The sequence below is a fragment of the Microtus pennsylvanicus genome, chromosome 4 (assembly GCF_037038515.1).
Source record: "Microtus pennsylvanicus isolate mMicPen1 chromosome 4, mMicPen1.hap1, whole genome shotgun sequence".
In the NCBI taxonomy this organism is placed as follows: Eukaryota; Metazoa; Chordata; class Mammalia; order Rodentia; family Cricetidae; genus Microtus; species Microtus pennsylvanicus.
In genome coordinates, this window is record NC_134582.1 from 88513100 (window position 1) to 88538983 (window position 25884).

General features: G+C 42.7%; 1 protein-coding gene and 1 long non-coding RNA gene across 4 annotated transcripts in view; one reads left to right on the top strand and one right to left on the bottom strand.

The window, feature by feature from the left end:
- The window catches only part of Rnf182 (ring finger protein 182), a 44209-nt gene that overhangs the window by 12202 nt on the left and 6123 nt on the right, over positions 1–25884 (bottom strand). The window contains exons 1-2 of one of the 3 annotated variants that reach the window (XM_075969784.1): positions 9052–9094; positions 7843–7972 (exon numbers count right to left, since the gene is read on the bottom strand). The exons of 1 other annotated variant lie outside the window; for it this stretch is intronic. The gene's annotated coding sequence lies outside the window, so the exon portion shown is untranslated. Of the gene's footprint in view, positions 1–7842; positions 7973–9051; positions 9095–25884 lie in introns of those variants that run through there. One more of the 3 variants, XR_012910377.1, reaches the window with a different exon arrangement.
- LOC142848142 (uncharacterized) overlaps positions 24397–25884 on the top strand; it is an 86867-nt gene continuing 85379 nt past the window's right edge. The window contains exon 1 of the long non-coding RNA XR_012910378.1: positions 24397–24558. This is a non-coding gene — a long non-coding RNA (uncharacterized LOC142848142). The remainder of the gene's footprint in view (positions 24559–25884) is intronic.

A 25884-nucleotide genomic window follows, 5' to 3' on the forward strand; every position in this document is an offset into this window, starting at 1 on the left:
GAGACATCATCTACTCATCAGGAAGTGCCAAGTAATCAAAAACATGTGAAGCTTGGTTGAGAGACTCCGCAGGGCAAGCTGGCCAATGAGTCAAATCAGCAAGTGTAGTGGCATTTCACTTGTATTTTAACAACTAAAGCTTGCCTAAAGAACAGAGAGTAAAACAGACCCACTGGTCAGCCTTATACCAGGCAGTGATCACACACACCTTTAATCCCAGTGGCAACACTGGTTTCCATAAAAAAAAAAACAGGCAGTGCAAGCCCTTAATCCCAGCCCTAGAGAGGGATATAAGGCGGGAGGAGACAGCTCTCAGGCACAGTCTCATTCTGAGATTCCTGAAAGCAGGATCACTATTTCAGACTGAGATTAAGGTAAGAGCCAGTGACTTGTTTGAAAAGGCAGCAAAATATAATTTAAGACGGTTGGCCTGGAACATAGCTCAATATACTTCCCTTATATGCACGAGGCTCTGGATTGAATGGCCACACACACACACACACACGTTAGTAGGAACATAGCCTGAAAAAAGTTACACTATTAAAATTGATTGATTCCTGTCTCATTATTAATATCTTTCTTATTAAGTCCTTCCTCTAATATCTCCCTGGTCAGGATTTTAAAAATTCTGCAAACTTATCAAGAAAAAAGGAAGGAAGGAAGGAGGGAGGGAGGGAGGGAGGGAGGGAGGGAGGGAGGGAGGGAGGAAGAAAGGGAGGAAATAGCTGCTACTATGTACTACTGAGTGCCTCCCCCAAGGGGGCGCTCTCCTGCTACTCACTCCATCTTCTTAGCAGCACTATTAGAAGGCAGTGGAGCCTTCAGGAGGTGGAACCCAGTAACTGGCCCCTAGGACACTAGGGGCATGGCCTCGAGGAAGACTGTGACCCTAACCTGCTCCTTTCTCTCTTTGCTTCCCAGCTTGTGATCTGAGTGAGGCAACACCACCACAAGTCCCTACCATGATGTTTGCCCCACCGAGGACCCAAATGCTAAGACCAGCCATCTATGGCTGGAACTTTAAGCACTGCGAGTCAAACTGAGCCCCCTCTCTTTATGCCAGTGACCTGGCGAGTTTCACTACAGCCATAGGGAGCTGAGGAGCAGCAACGGTTCTCTGCAGGGTTCTGACACAGACGGGTTAATTATAGAGATGCCTAGCCACTAAAAGAAAGCAATGTAGCACACAGTTTAGCTCCTCCTCTATGCAAGCAGAATCGGCCTTCTTTTGGAACCCAGAGGTCACTGGCTTATTAGTCAAATGAAGCACACAACTCCTGAAGCTGTGGCTAAAAATCCACAGACTGACCCCCAAAGTGCTTTAGTGAGTGACAAGAACGGCATCTCCAGCTGTGATAGACATTATCTAAAAGAGCAATGTGGACAGGAGAAAGCTCACGTGGCCCTGAATGACCCCTAGAAGAAGGTCTACTAGGCAATTAATGGTTGCTAAGAGAGGAAGAACCAGGCTTCTCCAGGGACAAGACCCCTGGTAGACTAGATAATCCCCAATTGCAATACCTAGACAAACACACACACACACACACACACACACACACACACACCTATGTGTGTATGTAGACATACATATGCATATATACATAGGCAACACTAAACGGAGTCACCAGATTGTATTGATATGTGCGCATGTGTATATACATACATGTTTATAAGTGTGCATCTGTATATACATACATGCATGCAACAATGATAATTAAGAGATCACGAAGATGGAGGGGATGGAGGAGCCCAGGAGGAGCTGGAGAGGGGCAAGTATGAGGTGGAAATGATGGAAATACAGAACTTGATACATTGTTTTTCTCAGTTCCCGTCATTTTAGAGAACATTTGCTCTCCTTCCAGCACTAATAAAAAATGGGTCCAGTACCCCCCCATGAAACGGAGCAGATTTACACTACTGAGTCCAACTATACCCTGACTCAGCAAACTGTGACAATCTAATTCCTGTAGAGCTTCAGTTAACACTGGGCAAAAACATTCTGAAAAGGAAAAAAAAGACATTCTAAATCCCAGCACATCGAATCTATGCCTACCCTGAGATGACAGGGAGAGAATGAAATACAACACTAAATCGTATTGGATTCATTTGCCCCGAATGGCGTTCCTCAGCTGGCCTCTCGGAGTCAACCCCAGTGAATGTGCCACTTTGCAGTCAAGCCACATAATGGGGCAGCATTGACTGACACACATTCATTCAACTGTGAAGATGAGGATAGAGTAAATACTGTCATTTTTTTAATGGAACAAAAATGACACTTGTATATAAAAGACCAGAGAAAAGATGCTTTATTAAGGTTAAGTAATTTTGCTGTGTGACTGACATATTGAATTATCTCTTCCCAAAAGACAAGACCAGGAAAAAAAAAACAAACTGCTTTTCTCTCTCATCAACCCTGGAAATAAACAACCTTTGGAGCTAAGCTTTTAAGTTAAAAAAAAAAAAATTCTTCCTATTTTTATAGTTGAGAGTAAACAGCTCTGCTGTTGGCATCCTCTGGCAACCAGGATTAGGCAGGAACTATATTCACTGAAACAAGGGAAAACTGCACAACTTCGTGGTGAACCGAGGCAGCTGGAGCAATGGCTCAGGCCTAAAGCCCAGGCTCACAACCAAGACCAAGACGACCTGAGGTCCAGCGGGTGAAGAGCGAAGGCCCGGGGAGCACGGCCACCAGCCCGCTAACGACAGGTGCCTTCTGCAGACTGGGTCTTTGCCCAGCTCTGTCACTGTGTGAACAGCCTAGGGTACACTTTCACTAAGTCAGATGGTCCAGTCAGGCTACTCGTGTAGCCTCTTCAAGCTATCAAGGGACACTGTCCACATGAGATAGTAAAATTTTATACTGGCAGGAACACACTCTAAAATGATTAAGCGTTTAGTATAAGGGGAAAATGTATTGCTCAATAAAAACATTTTTTTTTATAAAAAGAGCTTAGTATGATAAGTTTATGAGCCAGTAGTGATGTCATTTATTACTAGCCAGGATGATGTGCTGTTGCTATACATTAAAGTACTTGTTCTGTTTTGTCATTTTGAGACAGGGTCTTACCACATAGTCTAGGCTGGCCTCACTCTCTCAACCCTCCTGCCACCAACTCCTGTATGTCACCACCCTAGGCTGTGATGTACTATTACATACCTGCCACCATAGTGAGTTTGAGAACACCAGCATCACCACAAACATGAGAGGTGCGTTATTAGGGCATCAAGAGGACTAGGATGTCACCATGAAATAGGAACTTCCCAGCTCCGTTAGCATCTTACGGGATATGGTCACTGTTGACCAAGACATCATGTTACTTATTTTATGGGGTGGCGGGGAGGTGTGCACACAACACAGAGCAAGTGTGGAAGCCAGAGGACAATTTGCAGGAGTCATTCTTATGCTACCGTGTGGGTTCTAGGACCAAACTCAGTTCATCAGGATTGGCAGCAAATACCCTTACCTACTGAGCCATACCACCAGCCTCAAGATGCCATTTTCCACAGTGTATGACTATAGTCTAATAAAAACATGGCCAGCAATTATTAGGACAAATTAGAGACGGCACAGAAGATTTTTTAATGGAGGAGAGACATCATTTTTGAAACCTTTAAACCCATATTCAAAATTTTTGTTATTGATCAAACTAGCAACCAGGACTACAAGAGTGGCATGGATATTCTTACAGAGAAATTTGAAACATGTTCTCTTCTCTCAACTTTTATTCCCAGATGAGTAAAATCATACACGTTTTGTACTTTGTAAGAAACAGAAATGAAAACATCAGAGCTGGAATACATCAGCAGTTGGGGAATAGCTGAAAGCAGGGATGTGGGACTGGTGGGAGCTGGGGAAGTTTGAAGTGAGCGGAGCTGTGTTGAGGACACAGGGCAGGGAGGTGCAGGGTGGGCTAGGAAAAGAGAAAAGTGAAAACAAGCTAAATGGGGAAAGAAAGTCACATCTCAATCCCAGGAAAGGCAGGGAACCCGGGAGGCTTGAGACTGGCAGGCAGTCACTAGCATCAGGGCCCACAGGGAGACACAGACGTCTGAGAAGACAATCAGCAGAAGGCTTAGAGCTATGGCCAGATCAGAGACAAAGTGTCAGTGATACATCTGAGTAGACACAATAACCAAGGGCACTAGAGCAGCCTGGTGAGGGACGCGAACTGTGGGGGATAAATCAGGAGAGAGCATCTTCAGATGAATGGCCATGTTAGACTTGGGCTCTTGGAAACAGCAATCTTCTCCACCTGGCACCAATGTAAAAACGAAAGGTCATTAAGACAAACGGCAGACAGCAAGCCATAAACAACACAGCATCGTGAAATTTTAGGTGTCAGTGTTATCTAATAGTGACGTGTACGTTAACCGCATTTTAAAACTGGAGAAAGCTGCAATTTCCTTCATTCGTAAAACACATGTTTAATACCTAATGAAACCAAACTGTAGCACCATTGATTTTAGGGCCACAGACAGAGGCCGCTGATTTATTGTATAAAAACAGTACAAGTGCAGTGTGGAAATCATCCTGGCAGGGAGCACACAGCGCCTTGGAGGACCGAAGCATCAGCTATGTATCAGCCGTAGTGTCGGAATGAAACGGAACCAGCCCATCACCCTTCAAAGATGGCCTCTCAGAGCACAGCTCATTCTGAGAATGGAGAAGCAAAGTAAAAAGACTCAAGAATTTATTCTTTCTTCCTTGCGCAGTTTGCTTTCCATGTATCCTCAGGGTAACCTGATTACTAATGATTCTTCCTTGTGAGGACCAACTGGAATCAATAAACAAACAAAGAGGGCGAGGTGGTGGCTCCACTGGCAACACACTTGGCACAGGAGCACGAGGGCCTGAGTTAAATCACTAGAACCCAGCACATGCCTGTCAGCCCAGTCCTGGGATGACAGACACAGGAGTATTGTGGGGGCTGACTGGCCAACCAACCTAGCCAAATCAGTGAAGAGACCCTGTCTCTAAATATAAGGTAGGGAACAATAGAAGACACCGGATAGTTCCACAACTCTGACTTCTGCACAGGCACGTATACCCACTCACATACAATCATGTCACACATAAATTCTGAGCTCCAAACAGTTATGTGCACACGTACGCAAATGTGTGTACACACACACACACACACACAAACACACACACACACATAGAAAAATTAAGCAAAAGGGGCAGGATTATAGTATCATGCAAACTTTCCTAAAATACTTGGTTAGGTGGGCTGGTACGTCAGCACCAGGGCCTGCATCTGAACTCCTGTACACCCATCCAGCTCTCCCTTCCACCCGGTGGCTGAGGCTGTTCCATCTTCCAGCGACAGATACTATATGAATCTCAAAACAAACACTTTGACTCTTTGACGCTCTCTGGAAGGTTCCTAGTACCTGACCTCGTAACAATCATCTGGTTGCTAAGACCCTAGGCACAAAGTGGGTGGAGAAGTGGGCCATATACAAATCTGGCTGACGACGTGTGCGAAACGGCGAGTCCCCCAGGACAAAGAAAGAAAGAAGGTATCACCTGTCTCCTGGCACAGGAGATGGAAGTATCTAATGCCACCTCTGAAGTCTCCTGGCCAAGGCACTGAAAATCTATCAAACCCCATTCCTAATTGCCAGGTGAAGAGGGAGATGGGGGTAGGAGAACAAATTAAATTACACCATGGGAGTAGAGAGGGTTAAAATTCAGAATGGAGTGAAGTCCACAGGACAGAGGACCTGGTTTTCTCAATTCAAACAGAGGAAAGAAAGAAATGGAGCACAGAGGGATTGAGAGACCCCTGAGAGATAACCCACTAACTATGGAGCCCTTGTTTGGATTCTGACTCTAACCCACCAAGTTGGGGAAGAGTTTACAAGACAACAAAGGAAATGTGAACAGGGGTCATACATTTGGGGAGATGAGGATTCTGTCGTTTTCTGCAGTGGTGATAGCGTTGTGTTTTTAAATTGTGTCTTCTCTTTTAAAAAAAAAACATACTACAGTGTTCGCAGATGAAATAATATGACATCTGGTCTTTGTTCCAAATATTCCAGAGGGGGAGGGGCAGATAAATGAAGCGAGATTGGCCACATGTTGATCACTGTTGAGGTTCCGTGGTTAGGATAAAGGGATTCATTACACCGTTTTCTCTACTTTTGAATATGTTTAAAATTATCCATCGTAAAAAGATAAAAATAAAAGCCATGAGCAAGGCTTTCTGCCTACTCTCCAACACTTGTGTTCAAGGATGCTGTCTTCATCCCCGCTCCTTTCTCTGCCCGTTTGCCATGTATAAGAGCACAATGTTTATAGAATACTTTCTATAGCATGAGCCCCAGGCTAGGTGCTAACAATGGCCTTAACCTTCAAGAAATGAGAATGGGAGAAGAAGAAGGGCATGGGAGAAGAGGGAGGTAGGAGAAGGAAGAGGGAGATGGGGAGGGAAACGGGTGTGGCTCATTACAGCTCTTGAAGGCAATGCTGCAGGACCTGGAGCCAGAGGACCTAAAGGAGCTGGAGTGGACACCTCCGGTGTTCCTTCATCACACCTCCTAAGAGTTGGTGACAGCGTGGTTAATCTCTCCTGATGTCCTTTGTCTCCTCGGACAGATCTCCCTTCCTCCCTTCCTGATTGACCCATTTTAAGACTGGAGGTTTCCTGTTGCCTGTACCCTGACAGTGAAGCACAGACTTGGCATCTCTTGGTTTCTCCCGCTGGGCCCATGGCTACTGTGACGCTCCAGCCTCACACAAACACACATGTGTTTGAGCGCACATGTGTACATGTCTGTAAGCTTCCTCTGCTGTCCATATAACTGAGAGCTGTCTCCGTGTGACTGCAGGGAACAAGAGCCACACGCTCCCTCCACACTGAAGGATGTACCAGAGGAAAGGGACACCAACCAGGCAGAGGAAGCCATCAAAATGACACCCAGACCTAGCTGTAAAGGGGAAGAAAAGGGCGACACCGAGAACAGCATCAATCAATAGGGTTTATGTCAGTAACTGCAGGGCTAGACTTCAGTCTTTGTGGTGCCTAGCATGTGAATGGCTGCTCTTAGGCAGAACTCTTGAAAAGGCTCACTTGTTTGGGGCTAAGAAGATGGTTCAGTCAAGTGTTTACTGTGCAAAGATTTGAGAACTTGAGCTCAGTCCTCAGAACCCACATGAAAAATCGGGCGTCCAAACCTATAATCCCAGTTCTGGGGAAGTAGAGACTTGATAACCACCTGGCCTAGTCTAACGGGTGAGCTCTAGGCTTAGCGAAAGACCCTGACTCAAAAAACATGGTGGAGAGTGACTGAAGAAGACAAGTGACACCAACCTTTGACCTCCACATCCATATACTTGCACACACATGTATACACACATGAATATACATACACATACATGTGTGTCATATGTTTTTTTTTCCATTTGGCTCTTTCTTAGTGGTTGTCATGCTTTTGTCTAACCTAGTATGAGGGGGACACCCATGTTCTGGTGAACTTCGACAGTCTTGAAAAAGGAAGCTCCGTGGAACACCTGTCCAGGCCTTTGGGAGCACCGCTGAGTTATCTCTGGCCACCAAAGGTGATTCCCATCATGACAGGATTCTTGGGAAGAGCACGCAGTCAACACTGCGACTGTTTAGCCCAGATAAATACACTGCTCAATGCTCTGGTGTGTGTGCTGGGCAGGGAGGCTGGGCGGGAGGCTGGGCGGGGAGGCTGGGGGGGAGGCTGGGCGGGGAGGCTGGGGGGGGTGGCCCAAAGTGGGCCACGGTAATTCTGTCTAAACAGAGCTCAGCTCTCTCTAATGAACAGGCTTTGGGTTCTTGAGTAAATCACTTGGGTAAATCACTTTACCTTTCTGGGTCACAGCTTTTCATCTCAGAAATTGAGACTCTGTACTTGATAGCTACAGGCTTCCACGCTCCCGAAGGCAGGGTTCTGTGAGTTCGGCCGTGGCTCGAGGAGGAGTGACTGCAGGCGCAGCCTAAGGAAGGAAAGCCTCAGTACCTCCTCCACCATCCCACCGCTCAGTGCTTGCTAAGCCCCCATAAGTTTCCTCCTTCGAATCTGGCACAGACAGTAAACAGCTTATCAATGTTAACTCTCATCAATAGAAATTACCTCTAAGGAAAACAAACTGCTATGTAACAACATTAGAATTCATGCTGAAGACCAGAAAATGGTGATTTGAAATTTAGAAGATCTGAGTTTGGATTTCACTCCTGCCAGGCACTCACTGTGTAACTCTGAACGTGCTACTTAAAACATTTGAGCCCGTGTCCCTTACTGGCAAGGTTTGTGGGAAGAAAGAAATCAAAACAAGAGATACCATATGACTGGCTCTAGACATTAAACTCTTTGCAGTATGCCTGATGGCCACTCCATTTCCGTTACTACCCCGGACTTGTCATTTACAAAATAACCATTATTGACCTGTGTTATTAACAAACATTCTGTCCTTGATCAAACTCTCAAGGAGGCCCCTCGCAACCTGTCTCCTCACTAGACCTCAACGAATGGCAATTTCAGTATCAGTCCTTTCACCCACATACACTTAGACGTATACAAACACCAGCATTGTTTCTATTAGTTCAAGGCAATGTCTTCATCCCCCTTAAAATGCCTGCCTGAGAGAGCCAATGCTATGCAAACAATTCACTGCTGTACAGCTCACACCTGTTGGTAGGTCCCTAACCTTGCCTTTCTTTAACACTGGGTTTTGTTTTTAATTATAAAATCTTCCCTTACCCCTTTTTAGACTGGAGATGCAACTCAGTAGTAGAGTGCTTGCCTGTCATTTGTGAAGCACTGAGTTCTGGCACACACACACACACCAAAAACAAAAACAAAACAAAAAAAAACATGGCTGAACTACCATTTTCTGCAACCCATCAACACCTCTTAGCTCCTCCAAGCAGCTCCCACGCCTCAGGCAAAGTCTCTCCAGTCTCCCAGCTCTCTCCTCAGTGAGTAAGGGCCCAACTTTAGTGGGCAGTTTACTCTAATTAGAAAATTTCCTTTGCCCAAAGGTGGGAGAAGTTTGCTTCCCCTTCAGATGAGCACCAGTTAATAGCCCAGATCGCCTGACCACACAGGCCTCCCCTGGCATCCTGCAGGACCTCTCCTTTGCTCACCCCAGCATTAAAAAAGGCTCTTTGCTTAGGTGGAGAAGCAGGACTGATCTGGTCCATGGTGTTTCCTTCTGGGAGCCCTAAAAGGCACCAGAAAACAGGCTGGAGACCCAGAAATGCAACATGCAGGAAGTTAAAGCACTAAGTAGCACCTCCTGAAGACCTACAGAGATGAGCAGAGACATGGTGGGGTTCAGCAAGGAGAAAGCCCCTAAAGCGCCTCAGACTTTGAGTTGGAACCTCAGAAAGGCTATCACCCATGAATAAAGCAAAGTCAAAATAAAATATTCCTTAAAAAGAATGAAATATAGAATTAAATCTTTTTAATCCATATTTGAAAATAACATTTGGAAGAAAATCCAACGTTCTCTGAAAACAGGCCACATTCACAGCCCTGCAGTGTTCTCAGGTGCCGCCCGGTGTTCTCTCGAAAACTCACAAACAGCCAGCCTGGTCTGCGTAGTAAGTTCCAGGAGAGCCAAAGCTACATAATAGAGAAACTCTGTCTCCAAACAAACAAAAGTCCCAAATCGTCCAGGCATGGCTATGCAAGCCTGTAATCCCAGCAACTGGGAAGCTAAGACAGAAGAGTCACAGGTCTGGTGTCAGCCAGGGTCGCATGGGGTCCCACACAAGATGCTGTCTCCAAAGGAAGAAAGAGGAGGGGGGAGGGGATAGAAAAAGGAAAGAAGGGAAGTGGGAGAAGAACAAAACCAAATGACCAAACTCAGAGGGAAGCAGACAACCAAGAGAACATGGTCCAGACGCTGACACTCTTAGACATGGACCCTGCAAGAACTTTGGCATCATCAAGAGAAGAGATGGCAAGTGAAGAATCTCAGCAGAGAACTGGAGTCTGTTTTTAAAGGAAAGAGAGAGAGAATTGAATAAAAACTGTAGCACTCAAATACATAATAACTTAAACAGGCTGGCCTTGGCACAACAGACTAAGGCAGTTGTACACCCTCTCATTGTGTACAGCTATTATAAACCTAGACAGGCCTGTCAAGGACAGCTGGCTGGAGATGTGGCTCACTGGAGGCAATGTTCTTACAGCATGTGTGAGGTCCTGAGCACAAGGCAACAGTGGTTCTGCCTGGGGCCACAGCCATGAAGTCATGCACTCCCCCGTCTTCACCATGGCATTCTACCCCAGTGTAACATCATCAGAACCAGCGCCTCAGTGCCACTGACAAAGAAATTCTTTTGATAGGAAGGGTCGGAGAGATGATGGATGGAAAGGGGCGGCAGCTCTTCTACCCTACCGATGCTCTTGTTTGAGCAGGTCACAGACTAATCAGACACCAGACAGGGTGTTCTAGATGTCAGATCTGTCAGAGGAGGCTTGACACCTCCTTACGTAGCCATGGTTCACCAGACAGAGGGCATATGTGAAGCAGAGACCAGAGTGGGTCCAAGCCACATACATGCAAGGCAAAGGCAGCCTAAGCGTATGCACAGAGAACACACACACGTGCTCACTGGAAAACACTCCCCAGCTCACATTCTGAGACATCCACAGAAAGATGGAGACTCAGTGACTTGAGATATTTAAGCAGTCAGGGAAGACCTGTAGGCAGCCTGGCTTTAATATTTTTTTAAAATGAGAAAAATAACTGAGCAGAGATATCAACAGTGGGTTATTATGAATGCTGATTATTGCAGATTTCAAAATTTAGAACAGAGCTGGGGAGATGGCTCAGTAAATGAAAGTGCTTGCTGCCAAGCCTAAAGACCCAAGTTCAATCCCTGGGACCCACACGGTAGAAGGAGAGAACCAGCTCCTGCAACTTGTCTTTCAACTTCCTAACACTTACTATGGTGTGTGTGTGCCCACTCCCTAACAAACCATTAATAAATTTAAATACAATAAAAATGTCTCATAGAGAACTAAATCACAATATGGAGTTATTAAAATATAGATGCTCCATTTACGGCTGAGCACTTCAGAGTCTCCTAGTCTCTGCACCTTGACCAACTGTGGGTCTCTGTGTCTCCATCAACATTTGTTGCAAAAACAAGCTTCTCTCAATGAGGGCTACGAAATGCACTAATATATGGATATAATGATAACTCATAAAGAACTGGTTTAATACCATGTCCATTTATCTGAATAATAGCAGTAATATCTCCCATGGGGCCTGTGATTTGTCATGCCACAGTTCTTAGCCCCCAGAATGGTACTGGATGTGTGTTTTGTCTCGTGCAATAGGCCTTAACTCAGTCAGAAAGGAGCTGGCTACTCCCATGCTATTCATGCCACTATTACAACAACGGCTGTGTCTTCCCAGGCTAGTAGTGATTTTCATTCTCAGGGTTATTACATATTGTGACCCCTATAGCAACCACCAAGAAAATAACAAGTAAACAAAATAGACTATTAAATTGTCTCTAGAATTACGTAGAATACATAAAAGAAGGAAAAAAGTAGAAAATAGGCAGGAAGTATATATAAATCTATAACAAATATATAATATATAAAATATAATAAAAATAGAAATACTAGAATGACAGGAATAAAATTTTATCAATGATTATATTAAATATGAATGAACTCAGCATTCCACTCAAAAGATAGACATTGCCCCACTGGAAAAAGGAGTACACCAAACTAAACCCAACCTCCCAGAGGTTCATCTTCATTCTCACAGGAAAATGACACACCAGGAAAACAACAAGCATAAGGAGCTAAAATATCTACACTAATGTCAGAATAAAACATGCTAGAAATAAATATTACTAAAGACAAAAGGAACTTCTTGTAAAATTAAACCAATAAATACATAAGAAAGATACAGTAATCATAAATGCATAAGCAATTAATAACAGAACCCTAAAACTCAGAAAGTAACATCTGACAAATGTAATAAAAAGAGGCCCACAACAACCATGGCAGAGACTTCAGTGCCCTGTTCTCAATAGCTGACAGGATGCTTGAGCCAAACAATCAACAGATGCTCAAACTGCCAACCAAGCTGACCTGATGTTAGAAAACCCCTCCTCAATGACTGTAGGTACATGAAACTCTGATAGAGATAAAACACATACTGGACCACATAAGTCTCAAGAAACTTTAAGTTTAAACTAACAAAATAGCCAGGCCTGGTGGTGCACACCTTTAATCTCAACACTTGGAAGGCCAAGGTAGGTGGATCTCTGTGAGTTCTAGGCCAGCCTGGCCCACATAGAGAGTTCCAGGGCTACATGAGAGACCCTGTCTCAAAAAAAAAATGAAACAAAAATGATCCAAAATATATTTTTCTTATCATAATAGAATTAGGTTAGAGACCCATACCAAAAGACATCTGGACAGATGCCACATGCTTGGAAAGCAAGCAACGCTCATTTTTTAAGCCCCAAGAATCAAAGGATAAATCAAACTGAGATTCTAAACACATTTTAACTGAACACGAATACCATAAATTTAAGATATAAGGATATGATGCCCAGATAACATTTAACTACTGCATGCCTAATTAGAAAAAGGGCACCCCAAGTCAGCAACCCATTTTCAGCTTTTAGGAGACAAGGCACAAATGTCACCCACAGAAAACCCCAGGAAGGGGCTAGTAAGGAAGTACCGTGGGAGGGTGCCAAGGGGCAGAAAACAAACAATAGAGAAAACCATAAAACTGGAAGTTATAAAGAAAAATCAGCAAACTCTTATTTAAACTGGCCAAGAGAATAAAAGAACAGCGAATAAACAGATTATCAAACACATATAAAGTAGGACCATCACTACTATTTATTAAATTAGATGGATAAAATGAACAGTTTCCTAAAAACCCACAAATTGAAAAGAAAAAAAAGCCCTATATCTGAATAGACCTACCGAAAGAAAAAGGATGAGACAATAAATAAAAATCTTCTTCAGAACAGTCCCCATATTCACATGGCTTTTTTTTGGGTGGGGGGGCGGGATCTACCAGATCAGGGAGGGAATGAGACCAGCTCTTACAAAGTGCTCTCAGAGTGTAAAGGAGAGAGCCCTTCCAAAGCCACATGGAGATATCAAAGGAGAAGTACAGAACATGCTTCCCAAACATGGACACAAAAGTCCTTTTAGAAGAGATTAAAAGCAAATTTAGCACCACGGGAAAAGTAGCACATCCTTTCCAGATGGGACAAGTGAAATTTCGTTCTGGAAAGCAATATTGGCTTCAAACTGAAAACTGTTAGCAGGAAAGGGGTATGTAGCATTCAATACATGCACAGGCAACAGAATCAACACCCACCAAAACTTCAAACTAAATATACTCCCAACCTGAGAGTGAGCAGCCCCCAATACAATCTGTACACAACGGCCCCAGACTCAGTGCTTTCCCTTCAAGGTCAAGAGCAAAGCACGGATGTCTGTGTTTCCAGTGAACAAGGGTACGGATGCCCACGTGTCACTTCTAACTCAACACTGCAGGGGAAGCAAGGCAAGCCTGACAAAAAGAGAGGGAGGGGAAAGAAAGGAAAGGAGGGAACAGCAAACAGGAGCAAGTGAAGGGGGACGGAAAAGAAAAAGGTTCAGATTTGAAAAAAAAGTGGAACTTCCTTGATCCTCAGATTATGTGGGTTTCTTTAGATTGTGACAAGGAGTTCACAAGTCCCAGAAACAGTAAGTGAATTCAGCAGGGTTACAAGGCAGGAGGAACAAATACAAGAGTCAAGTTCATGTCTGCATATTACCAATAAACTCTGAAGTTATTCAATATGCCATATACCAGCAAAAAAAATAACCTAGAAAAATTAACAGTGTTGTCAGGCAGTGGTGACACATGCCTTTAATCCCAGCATTCAGGAGGTAGAGGCAGGTGGATCTCTGTGAGTTTGAGGCCAGCCTGGTCTACAGCAGCGAGTTTCAGAACAGGAGCTCCAAAGCTACAAAGAAATCCTGCCCCACCCCCCCAAAAAAAATCATTCATACCAGCATGAAATAATAAAATCCCAGTGAGGAGACCCAGTGGAAAAAATGTCAGACTCACATATTAGACATGACCTAAATCATGAAAAGACATTCCTTACTCAAGAACTGGAAAACTCAAAGTACACTGTGGAAAAGTCTGTTCCCCACAATCTATTCATGGGGCCAACACAACCACTATCAAATTCTCAGTAGGGAATTTTCTGGTATAAATTAGTAAATTTATCTTAATATTTATACGGGAGTGGGTAGGATTTGGGATAATCAGAGAAATTTTGGGGAAAAAAACATATTTGTACAATTTATACTAACCAATTTTAGATTTTAATATAACGTAATGGCATGATACAAGGTAAAGAAAGTTATGAGAATGGATGAACAGATGATAGATTATATAGATAAATATTAATAGATGATGGTGATAATGTGAAGATAGGTAGAAAGATGGATGGATAGATAGACAGACAGACAGACAGATGATAGATTCAAATTGAGAGCCCAGAAATGATTACATATAAGTACCTCCATACTTAACTTTCAATTCATTTTTGATAAAAGCACTAAGACAATTTAAAGTCAAAATTATACTCCTTTTGAGGAATACTAGAGGAAAATTACTAGCTCTTATACAAATGAAAATTAACTCACAAATTGAAATCTATATACCAAGAACTCAAAGACGGCTTAGAGAGTAAGAGTACTTGCTGAGAAAGCATGAATGTATGAGTTCAAATCCCCAGGACCCACATGAAAAGGTGTGTGGTCCCACACACCTGTAACCCCAGGGCTGTGGGTCATTGGAGATATAGGAGAGACCCTGGGGCTTGCTGGCTGCCAGCCTAGCTCCAGGTTCGAGAGAGACCCTGTCTCAAGCACTTAAGTCAGAAAATGGATAGGTAGCCCGTCTGGCCTCTGCATGCCCACACAGGCAAGATGTCCTGCAAACACACATTAACCTATACTATACCCACATATAAAAATGAGTAAATACATTTACAAAGAAATATACAAACCTACTAGGATGGCTGTGGTCAGCAGTTGTTGAAAAGGCTGTAAAGAAACTAGAACCTTCATCCTCTGCTGATGGGAATATAAACTTGGAGCAAAATTTGATGATTTCTTAAAAAGTTAAATATACTTCCAGCATATGACATAGCAGTTTTATTTGTAGGGATTTTACTCCCCCCCAAAAAAAATTTAAAGTGAATATCTACACAATGACTTACATGGATGCTAGTGGAAATAGACTTCAAAGTGTGCAATAACTAGAAAGGATTTTCACTAACTGATGAATATAGGAACAGACTATGGTATATTCATATAGTCAGATGCTGTTTAACAGCAAATAGGAGAAATAAAATATGATGTGCACAAGTCTCAAAATCATTAACCTAAGTGAAAGAAGCTACAGGCAAAAGATCACATATTGCATCACATATGACATGTCATAGCAACAGAAAAGGCAGTTGTAAATCAATCGTAGTACACTTGCCCTGCATTCATGAAGACCTAGATTCAAGCACTAGAATGGGAGAAACTAAACAATAAAAGTCTGAGGTGAGGGCTGGGAACAGAGGTTATGCAATAATGCAAAAGCATTCTGGGAGCCTGGCAGTGGGGGCACACAACTTTAATCCCAGCACTCGGGAGGCAGAGGCAGGCTGATCTCTGTGAGTTCGAGGCCAGCCTGGTCTACAAGAGCTAGTTCCAGGACAGGAACCAAAAGCTATGGAGAAACCCTGTCTCGAAAAATCCAAAAAAAAAAAAAAGCATTCTGGGAGTCTATAGAAATGTCCTCACACTAGATGATGATGATAAGGGTGTAAAACTCTATAAATTGAACTAATGTTACTGAATTCACTGCATCCTTACAAAGAATATGCCCTATGTTATGGAAGCCACACCCCATAAACTGTAATGAATAAGAAACTGAAGAAAAGATAAAAGCGCTCACTCTGAGCCAGATCATTGGAAAGTCTCCATACCAAAAGCAAAAGGGAAAATGACAATGGAAAACACAGAAGAGAGTTTGTGCCAAAGAAGACAAAGTAGAAAGGTCTGGCAGATGGGCATTCATACATCCAGAAGGAGAGGAGGGAGATGGAACTAGACAAAGTACTGCTTGCTGAGATAATTGCCAAGAATAGTCCACAACTAACTCAAGAAGTCTTCCATGATTCTCCAAGCAGGAGATAGGAGGGGAATGTGCCTCGGAACATTCCAACAAAACACCACAAGCCAAAAACCAAGAAAAACATGTACAAGAGGAAAAACGCATACACCTTCAGAGGACCAACAATAAACTGACCGTTGACTTCTCTATCGAAAAGAAGGAGGAAGGGGAGGAGGAGAGGAAAGGATGACCAACGACAACCGAAGACAAGGAAGCTACATCTTTAAAAGAAATCGGCAGCCCAGAGTTCTCCATGCGGTGAAACATGATTCAAAAATGAAGACAATATAAAGAAACTTTCAAAAATTAAAATTAGAAATATCATCCAAATAAGTTTTTCCCCTAGGGAGAAGATAAGCTGAGACGGAAGCACATACTCACATGCAGGAATGAAGAGATGTTTCAAGTGGAAATAAATTCTAGCTGCCACAGTGACACACCCTATGATTTCAGCCACCTGTGGTGGTGATACAGCGACAGAAGAAGGAAGGTGGGAGGTCTGTAGGATCACTGAACGTTGGGGGCGGGGTTAAATACTAACCCAGAGGGACGCAAAGAGAGGAACGAATGCCGCAGTCAGTCCCTTGCACAACAGGTGATGGGTAATAAGTAAACATAGAAACAACCTTAACGAGACTTGATTAATTAAAAAGTACAAGGAGAAAGGGGGACAAAGGTGCGTGGGATGATTAAAGATCAAATAGATGGAAGCTAAAACCCGAACATGCTATTGGTTGCTGTCAACATAAATGGGCCACCGGGTGCTCTGAGGACTGTCAGAAGAGGTGGACAGACAAACAAATAATATGATGCTTATAAAAGAAGCAATGGTCAAAGACTTGACAGTACAGAAAACAGTCACACCACGCAAGCACTGGACAAAGGAAGGCAGGAGGACACTGATCAGACTTTGAGGCTTTTGAGTCAAGAACCACTAGAACTGAAGACAGGCATTGCATAACAGGAGGCCAACACATGAGAAGCTAGTGCAGATATGTGTATATCTATAATAGACTCCTGGCTATATATGAAAAATGATGGCATGAAAGGGAGAAATAGACACAGATTTCAAGAGAGAGATTTAGCTTAACTTTCTCTAAACTGACAGAATAATCAGACAAAAGGATGTTTCGTTACATCAGAACCCAACAAATATATCCTTAGACACCTTCAAAACACTGAAAATTAAGCAGTAAATGAGAAAACCGCTTCTAGGCCAAAAAGAATAGCGGAATGGCCATTGTAAAACATACTGAGCAGAAAAAATAAAGACAACACGAAGAGGCAAAAGATGCTTCCTGATCCAGGCCCCAGAGGAAAGCACAGAGATTCATGGATGGGAAAAGAAAAGAGGGTAACGGACAGGAGAAAATAGTGAGCAAGGCACAGCAATTAACAAATCAAGGGGAGAAGGCACACAGTAGCAAGGGGGGGAAAGGCAATAAATAAATAAATAAATAAATACATACATACATACATACATACATAAATACATACATAAATAAATGATCAAATAGGCTACCGAGAAAATAATAAATTTGATAGACTCCCAAGTTAGACTGAACAAGGGCAAAGAAGGTGCAAACTGTCGATGCCAGGGCTGAAAGGGGCACCACGTGTATTCTCTGCTAAGCTTGATATGGTTTTATTATCAACTTGCATGCATAAATTTGGAGATTTAGATCAAGTGGCAAAATCCCTTAAAAAGGGAAATAAACCCCCACAATTAAGAACACAAGATATTCATCTAGACACACTATGTCTCTGATTTAAATTTCCTATCCAAAAAAAAAAACCCTCTAACCTCTAAAACAAGTGGCTTCAATACGGATTGATTTCACACAGTTCAGGGAAAACTAAGACAAATCCTTCCCAGAGGACCGGACCAAAAGAACAAACATGTCCTAGGTAATTGTATAAAAGCCACACATCCTTAATATCTAAACAAGCCATGGGGAGGGGTCTTAGAGGGCCAATCCCTCCCCAACACAGACACAGAAATCACAAAGAAAATGCTGGCAAACTGAAGCAAACAAGACACATAAATGACAGCACACCGTTGAACTGATGGCGAGGTGGAAACTGCTTCGTCCAGCTTTTGCTTCCACTATGGCTGCCACGTGTACAAACTGAAGGCAAAGCAATTGTGTGGTATTTGCAATACACGAGGAAAAGCATTTGCTAAAACTCAAATTAGCTCACCACTAGAGTATTGATCAAACTAACACAACAATATTTTAATCAAATAAAATTAATGCTTACACACCCTTAACTATTCAATTTTCCCCTGAAATTGAGTATGAGATAAACACATGCTGTGATCATTTCCACTTAAAATTGTAACTGAGGCTCTAACTGGTACAAGGAGGCTACAAAAAACAAAAGGAATAAGGATTGGATAAGAAAAAAATAAAACTCCAGATTCACTGTGCAAGATAACACACACACCAGAAATGCAAATTATTCTGGAACTATCAAGATTGAGCAGCAAGTTAACAAAATCCCCAGAGTCAAGGCAAATTGACAGAAGTCTATTATGTTTACAGACACAAGCTGAACAATTAGAAAGCAAAACTTTTACAGGTGTGACTCCAAAAAAAAAGAATCAATGTAATAAAAAATGTGCAAGAATGCTGCAAGGGAAATCTAATTAGATGGAGAGTTATACTGGCTCCATTGGGAGAGGACTCGTAATGCAAAGTCATCCACTCTGCTAGAGTACATGTTCAGAACAATCCCAATCCAAACTTCAGTGGGGTGTGTGTGTGTGTGTGTGTGTGTGTGTGTGTGTGTGTGTAAACTAACACAGTGATTCTAAAATTTATATGCAAACGCTAGACATTAGGAATAGGTTAAAAGAAAACTAGAAAGAAAAAAATGAGTGAGCAGTTTTATTAAGAAAATAGCCCAAACAGACCAAATATAGAGGTGAGAAACAAACTCACAAACGTCCAGTGGATCGATGAAAAGAAAGCTTTTGCAATTCGGTGGGGGAAAGGATGATGTTTTCAATAAGTAATCCTAAATCAACATATATATATAATCATCACCCTAGCTCATAACTTCACACTATACACCTCAAAATATCAATTCTAAGTGGTTATAGATGTGTGAAAAAGTCAAATCCTAAAACTTCTTGATAATCCAGGAGAATACCTTTAAAACTTTGAGACAGTCAAAAGAAAACACTGGCCCTAATTGGAACTCATAAAATTAAATACTTATTAATCATTCCAATTAATGATTCCAATTAATCATTTTTTTTATTTTTTTGCTGTTGGATAATGCTCTTGGACACTTTAAAGATTTGTCACTCATATTGGTTTAATAAAACAGATTGGCCAGTAGCCAGGCAGGAAGTATAGGCAAGGCAACCAGACTAGAATTCTGGGAAGAGAAAAGGCAGAGACACAGTCATCATCCAGAAACAGTGGAAGCAAGATGAGAATGCCTTTCTGAGAAAAGGTACTAAGCCACATGGCTAAACATAGTTAAGAATTATGGGTTTAAGTTGTAAAAGCTAGTTAGTAATAAGCCTGAGATAATAGGCCAAATAGTTTATAATTAATCTAAGCCTCTGTGTGTTTCTTTGGGACTGAGTGACTGCGGGACTGGGTGGGCCAGGCACTTCTGTCCACACCAGTGCATATCAAAATAAGTATAAAATTAAGAAGCCAGTGTATACAAGAAAACATTTCTAACACATGGATCTCCAAAGAATTTCTAACCAGAAAATATTAAGAATTTCATAAAACTTATTCAAAACAGAAATTCTTAAGGTAAAAACAAATTTTTTTCATGAATAACCAAAATCTTAACTAGTATTCCATAGAAGAAGTTATCCAAATGATCAATCAAATACATGAAAAATATTCAACATCACTTACTGGGAAACCTCAATGAGATACAGACCCTATTTTTACTCTCCTCTGTGCACAGCAATCCAAAGTGTGAATGAGAAGAGCTCCCATACACAATGCTGGGCCTGCAGGTGGCACAACCACTTTGGTCCAACTGTTCAGCTTCAAGGCTAAATACTGCCTAACCTATGACCCTTCCAGTACTAGCAGATTCCCATCCTATAACACTCATGTCTAAGTACAGGAAGGTTCACAGGCCACATGTGATGTTGCTTGGCTTTAAGCCCAGAACTTGATTTATATGCTGAGACAAAAGGATCATGAGTCCAAGGCCTTCATGGGCTCCATAATGGGACCCTGTCATGTGTGTGTGTGTCTATGTGTGTATATGAAATATATATTCATAATAGCACTATTTATAATGAAAAACTAGAACTACCAGATGTGCCCCCATAGATTCTGAAATGGCAATATGCAAATATGAAAGTCTATAGAGAGATGATTCTATTTGTATAAAGTTCTAAAATGAGTAAGACTATTCTATAGTTCTGGGGTCAATGCTATTGGCAATCTTTTTGAGATTTTTATTTTATGTGTATGAGCTTTTTGCCTGCACGCACTACATATGTGCTCAGTGTCCAAGGAGGCCAGAAGAGGATATCCAATGCCACGGAACTGGAATTACAGATGGCTGTGAGGCACCCTGTGGGTGCAGGAAACCAAACTCAGATTGTCTACAAAAGCATCACGTGCTCTAAACTGATGAGCCACTTCTCCAGCCCTGGCTATGGTAATGTTTTAGGAGCAGATTATTATTGGAAAAGGCAAAGGAAGTATAAGGGGTATAGTTATTCCGGTATTTGGGGTGTGGAGAATGGTAACATGGAAATTCATTGTGTGGAAATACACTTCTCTACATGTACATTAATCTTTAATGGTGAAATTTAGCTTAAAAACAAAAGCCTTGCTACCTCTGTACAAGAGAATTGATACACAAAAAGCTTAAAATGCCATGACTTTGAAGAGATTTTTCTAAACTCAACTCTGAGCATTTATCTCCTGTTTCAAGTATCTTGAGATCTTCCCAGCCTGGCCTTTACATCAGTTACCACTGCCTTATCCCCCACCTAGCTCTACCCCTCCAGCCACACACTCTGGACTGACTCAAGGCAGTTCCCTCCCAGCCTCTTTGCCCTTTCTCACTCTAACCACCCCAAACCTCCTCTCCCCTGGGTTATCCTCCACTCAACATAGATACCAACTATTCTCAAATCTTTAAAATGCCTCTCTTCCTGACTCCCACAACCATCATATACCCCATAAAGCCACATCCTAGTGAGAGGTGGAGGCACTTGTAACTCCTATTACCCCTTTAGCTCGGGATGGTGGGGTTGTATATGATTTGTCCATTGTTGGTCACCAGTGCCGGTCACAACCACACATGTGGATAAACTGGAAAATATAGTCAGAAGAATCCCTAACCATACCTACTTAAGAGTCCTCCTTGGCTCTACAGTGTGAGATTTTCACATGAACTGAGTACATTTTCTCTTTTCTTAAGTCACTTTATCTGGCAGAGAAATTGGCCATGACCCAGAGTTAATAATCAAACCAGTGAAATTTACTACAGACCAAAGAATAATGGAATGTCAGCCAAATTCTGAGCTTTAAAACATTTAAAGTATCTTCTAATTATGGCCCACTGTGGAAATTTCAAAAAGAAAAGTCATTGAAGGTTTCATGCTTTTCCATCACCAAAGACAAAGAAAATATTGAATTTGTCATGTTACCGGTTCCTTACCGAAATGGTATCAATTGACAGTGGGGTCCGTTCCTGATCTCCCATTATATAAATAAGGCTTATCTCAAGTGATTCAAAGAAACATATCTTCTTTTTTTAATTAAACAATTTAAGTCATCTTTTATTTGTATTCGGTAGAATATGCCGAGTAACTCTCCTCCCCCCCCCCCCAATGCATTATCACGAGTGAGAGATCACGGCACTGTCAAGTTTCAGTGACTTCACGTAGCTCTAATTAATACGTTATCCTTCTTGATGATCCAGTGTGCTGGTAGATTCCCCGAAAGTGTCTTCCTCCTACTAATATGTGTCTTGCGCTGGCTCTGCTGTCAGAATCAAGTGGGAAAATAGTCATCTGAATATCTGCATAAAGGCCTTGGTAATTTGACTTCGAGAAATGCTTTGCCAGACGGAGAGAAGGCTCAGCCAGTAAAGAGCTTACCACACAAGCATGAGGACCTGAGTTCGGGTCCTTAGCCCCCCTGAAGGAGCCAGGCCCCCATGGGGGTGTGTTTGTAATCCCAGTGCTGGGGAAGTGGAAAAAGGAGTCTGGCACTCGCTAGTCAGCCAGCTTTTCCAAACTGGTGTGCTCCAAGCTCAGTGAGAATTCCAGTCTCAAAAACTACAGTGGGAAGGGATTGAGGAGGACACTTGATGTCAATCTCTAGGAACCACAAGTGTGCACAAGCATACGCATGTAGACACAGACAAAAATAGTTAACTAAAATAAAGAGAAATATTTCCTGGCTGAGACATAGCTCACCTACTATGTGTAAGGTCCCCATACACTTCCCAGTACCACAGAGACAAGCAGTGCTTCCTCTTAGCACTTTTCCTTGGCCAGGTTAGATGCATCCATCTTCTATTTGTGATGTTAGGGTCAACTCTGAATGGATAGCTAAATGCACAAAGACTGCATCTTGTTCACAACTGTTTCTCAATACTCAGTGAGTCACCCGAGTGCCAGTAACCAAGAGCCTTCCGGTGCCAGGTAACCCAGGCTATGGTACATACCAAGAACCATAAGCAAAAACAGACATTGTTTCTGCCTTCATGGAGTTCATGGTCCAGTGAGGATACTACCAGTTTTTAAAGATGACACAAACACAAAACTATACTGCTCACAAATGCAGTATCTCTCATTGGACCACTGCAATTGGCTGAGCAAGTCTCCCGGCTACCACTCCAGCCTATTCACTATCCGTTCACTACACATGACCCCTGTCTCCATCTGTGCTTTCGATGGGTCTTGAAGTCCTTTGAGAAAGGAAGCGATCTACCAAATTTCAAATTCAAAGAACTTGTACTGAAAAGCAGACTGTGGGTATCACAGGAAGAACTGGGAGACCAATAAGAAGAGTCCTGGAAGAAAATAAAAGGGAAATGGCCGTCGAGGGTAGCAGAGTGGCAGTGGTGGTTGAGATGAAAATGACCATGCCTGATGGCAAAGTCAGCACAGCCAGGCCCCGTTTATTTGCATTCACTGTGAATCCTCTGGGTAACCTGCCCATACATTATCATAGGAGACCATAACGATGCGCAGCGAGCTGTGACTTCCAGTGGTTCTAGTTAACATGTTACCATTTCGATCATCAACTGTCCCTGAAAATGCCTCTGATTTATTAACATGTGACTTACAGTGTCTCCACTGTCTGAGAAGGAATAAAGGGGGAAAGGAAGTTCTGGGACAGCTGCAAAGTTACAGTCTAAAAACCTGAACAAATGAAGCAACCACTCACCTAAACGGGAGGAAAGGGCACTCAGTTTCCTATGCGGTGCACTGGAAATGGCAAGAGCAGCCACAAGGATATGGTGTGAAGAGCAGAGCTTTCAGTTAGAGACACAAATTAGGGATCTGCCAGTATATTAAAGCCCTGAGGCAAAGAGGGGGTCTCTAAAAACTTGAGGTAGGATCAGAAAGGAAAGGATCCAAAGACTAGAGTTGAGGTAACTTCAGTGCTTTCAAGACCCGAGGAAATTCCCAAAGCAGGCTGCACACGAGCTACTGCTTAGCGCTGCTGTGGTACCAACCCCCTTTAAGCCCAGTCATTTGCACTCAATCTTCGGCTCGCTGGTGTCGGCCAATTGTATTTCAGCCAAGGAAGGGGAGCTTTGTTGGTGGCTTTGCTCCAGGCTGTGACTCATCTGGCACTGACTCTGAGCTATGGATTGTGGTAGATCTGCTCCTTAGGTGTTGGCTCTAGGACTCAGGCTGAGGGGACTGCAGGCAGGCATCCTGGGACTTGGAGAAATCGACCCTTTGTCAGATGGTATTGGCAGGTGGGATAAAATGAAGATTAGGAACTGATCCTGGGAGTGTCGAGAAGAGAGCATTCGGTAGCACTTCAAGCTGGGTGGGGATGTGAATGCCTAACTGGAATAGGTTCAAGAGTAGAGGGGGGAAAGAGGAGGGAGCCGTGGCTGTACCTCTTCGTCGAGTTTTGTTATTCATGAGAGCAGACAAGTGGTACAGAGGCTGAAGAAAAAAAAATGTAACGAGGGGCTGGAGAGATGGCTCAGCGGTAAAGAGCATAGCCTGCTCTTCCAAAGGTCCTGAGTTCAATTCCCAGCAACCACATGGTGGCTCACAACCATCTGTAATGGGGTCTGGTGCCCTCTTCTGGCCTGTAGGCATACACACAGACAGAATATTGTATACATAATAAATAAATAAATATTTTTTAAAAAGTAACGTATGGGTCAGAAAAGACTTAAGATAGCAGTGTCATGGATCACGGTGTTGGAATTTGAAACTGATGGGCATGATCCTGAGTCAGAGATTGGGTGGTTTGTATGGACAGTGCCAGGTTGAGAGGCCACGAAGGGGCATATGGGCAAGATCATCTACAGAGATGAGAAACGAGGAGAGGACCCAGGGAAGAAGAGAATAAAGGGAGACACAAGATGTTTGTTTATCTAGGACAGCCCTCTATGAGCAGACAGGGAAATAAGGCAGGATGGCCCGCTGTATTGGACCTCACACAAAGACTGTATTTAGTCTCCTAAATTCCATCAATATGCCCACGATGAGATGTGGACAACATAAGCTTACTGTACTGTACCTCCTCTGGACCTGATACAGATGTCAGAAATGAGCCAAAAAGACTGGAGCCATCTCTTAGGAAAATGGGCAAAATCATGGGATATTTGGGTCTAAGCAGCTGAACACATGTCACGAAAACTGCTGTAGAATTGAAGAACTGCTGAAGAATTGCTGTAGAGAAGAACAGACTCGGCTGAGTGAGAGATATCTGGAATAGCGGGGCCATAACCTGAATCCGGAGTAGAATTGTGAAGTTAAATGTGAACACTACATCCGGGGATATATCATCCAACACAGCCAACCCTAACTGGGCCACGGAGCTCCTGGAAGGAGGTATGTACAACTAAGAAACCAAATTTGGTTTTTTTGTTGTTGTTGTTCTATTCAATCAATTTACATTTAGGGACTGGAGCAATATAAAGTGTCTGCTCTACAAATATAACTTTACCGTGTGAGGAGTACATTTAATTTTAACTCCTGAAATACATATCCAGATGTTCTAGAAATGTAAACTACACACCAGATTTTAAAGCTGAAAAAGAACAGCTTTCATTATCTCATTAATCACGTCTATATTGACTCCACTGAAATTATGATGAATCTTTGGATACACTGCCTTCAAAACCTATTATGAAAATGACCTTTTAAAATATGGCTATTTGAAACTTGAAATCACATTTTGGACAGTGCCATTCTAAGTATTTTTTTTTAATCAATATGATCTGATAAAACGGCTTCCTGTTACCTGTTGCTATGGTGGATATAAAGGACAGGCCATCCATCAATGCCACAGGAGGAGTTATCTGTGGCGGATGCAACCCAGGTGCAACACTGAACATTCAACCTTTAAATCTGTGGTCAACAAGCAGGTCTGCTTTAGGGGAGAGAGGGCACGCAGCAGCTTCAGCGTGGAGTGTGTAATAACTAAAGCTTACCTGGGAAAGGCACCTTCGGTTCACTTCTAAGTGAGCAAGCA